The 1,967-nt window shown below is 37.1% G+C and overlaps 1 long non-coding RNA gene across 1 annotated transcript; it reads right to left on the reverse strand.

Annotated features, from left to right (window-relative positions):
* Window positions 1-233: 233 nt before the first annotated feature.
* Window positions 234-1,654, reverse strand: LOC142632212 (uncharacterized). The gene is made up of 3 exons (XR_012843755.1): window positions 816-1,654; window positions 674-715; window positions 234-579 (listed from the first exon to the last, which is right to left on the reverse strand). It is a non-coding gene; the product is annotated as an uncharacterized LOC142632212 (long non-coding RNA).
* Window positions 1,655-1,967: the final 313 nt, after the last annotated feature.

Raw genomic sequence — 1,967 nt, forward strand, 5'->3', positions numbered from 1 at the left:
CATGCCATTACAGAAAAATACCTTTTCCCCTTTCCTTCCGGCTAATTATTATACTAATCAGAATATGTCTCAACAATGATAATGGACAATTCTTTTCTTAAATCCTCTAAGATTCCAAAAAAAAAAAAAAGCAAAAAACACATGCCCCGTCCCCCTTGAATTTGAAATTTAACAATATGGCTTTTCCCCCCTAAAATCAAAACCAGCATGAATAAGTGAATTTGAGGATTTCCAATGTAATAGTTCATTTGCTCCCTTTTCTAATTAGCATGAAAATTTCAAAACCAGCATGAAGATTTTCGTCACTAAAAATACATTTTGTTGTAAAGCAACAAACCAATAGGAAAATCCAACAACCTGATGTAGGATATCATAGACTTAGGATGCTTAACTAAGTAACTAACCCTTCTAAGGAATCCTAAATTTTACATATCCAGAAACTAACCCCTAAGTGAAATGAGCTACACAAGCACATAGACATATAAATTTATTTATACAAAAACCCAATTCAATAGGTTATAAAGAGCTTCCAAAATTGAATCCTTCAATCCGATCGCTGATTTCACATCCGCATTTAAGCTGAAACTTGTAGGAAAAAAAAATTCTCAATCATCCAAGTAACAATTAAATTAGAAAAAGAAAGGAATACTGATAATAAATCTAGAACCCAAACCTGATCGTCGAGCTTACAGCCACAGCCGCATCTGAGTTGAAGCTGATTAAAAAAAGAACAAGCAAAATCAATTATTAAACAAGAATAGATCCAAGTAACAATCAAATTTGTAAATTGGATAACAAAAATAGAAGAATTGAACCTGGCCGGGAAGATGGCTACGATAGGAATAGTTTTATTTATTTATTTATTTAATGGGAGAGAGAGCGCATGCTAATTTCTAAAATTTCTAAACTCTGCGGCTCGACGTATGATGGTATGTGAAATCAATGGATTTGGGAATTCTGATAAAACGAGGAGCCAACATTCCAGTTGCAATTTGGTGGAATTGGTGGTGGTGTTACAGCTCCAAATGAATTGGAGCTTCTGGTTTTGCTGAAATGGTAGTACTACAGGATTATTTGGTGGTGGTGGTGGTACAGCTCCAAATGAATCGGTGCTTCGGGTTCGCTGAAGTGGTGGTAGTATACGTACGAGATTATTTGGTGTGATTGGCAGTGTGGTGGTATAGGATCATTTGGTGGTGGTGGTACAGCTTTAAATGAATCGGAGTTTCAAGTTTGCCAAAGTGGAGGTACTACAGGATTGTTTGGTGTGATTGGTAGGGTGGTGGTACATGATTATTTAGTGTTGGTGGCAGTACACAGCTCCAAATGAATCGGAGTATTGGTTGGGTTTGCTGAAGTGGTGGTAGTACAAGATTATTTGATGTGATTAGCGATGTGGTGGTACAGGATTATTTGGTTGTGGCGGTAGTGGCACCGCTCCAAATGAATTGGAGCTTCTAGTTAATTTGCTGAAGTGGTGGTATTACAGGATTATTTGGTGTGATCGGTGGTGTGGTGGTACAGGATTATTGGGTGGTGGTGGTACAGCTCCAAATGAATCGGAGCTTCAGGTTTGCTGAAGTGATGGTAATACGCACAGGATTATTTGGTGGATGGTCCTGAGACTGCTTGCGTATCATCATGGTTCTCCATTCTGGTAGCAATTGCCTTATTGCCTATTCGGCTAGAAGTGAGTAATAAGCAGTAAAGAAGAAAATGAAGACATTAGTAGACTAACCTCTCATGATTGACAAGATTAGCATCACATTTGGAAACGGTAATTCTCTCTGAGTCCAACGCCATGCCTCTTCCTGCCATTCTTTGGGATTACTAAACTACTTGCTTAATTCGAAACTATGTTGAGACAACAAATTTAATAAACTACATGTAATATTTATTCAAATTAAATATTTTAAAAGTTTGATCTCCAAAAAAAGAATTGGCTCCCCTACAATAATTGCATTACA

The sequence above is a fragment of the Castanea sativa genome, chromosome 4 (genome assembly GCF_040712315.1).
Source record: "Castanea sativa cultivar Marrone di Chiusa Pesio chromosome 4, ASM4071231v1".
In the NCBI taxonomy this organism is placed as follows: domain Eukaryota; kingdom Viridiplantae; phylum Streptophyta; class Magnoliopsida; order Fagales; family Fagaceae; genus Castanea; species Castanea sativa.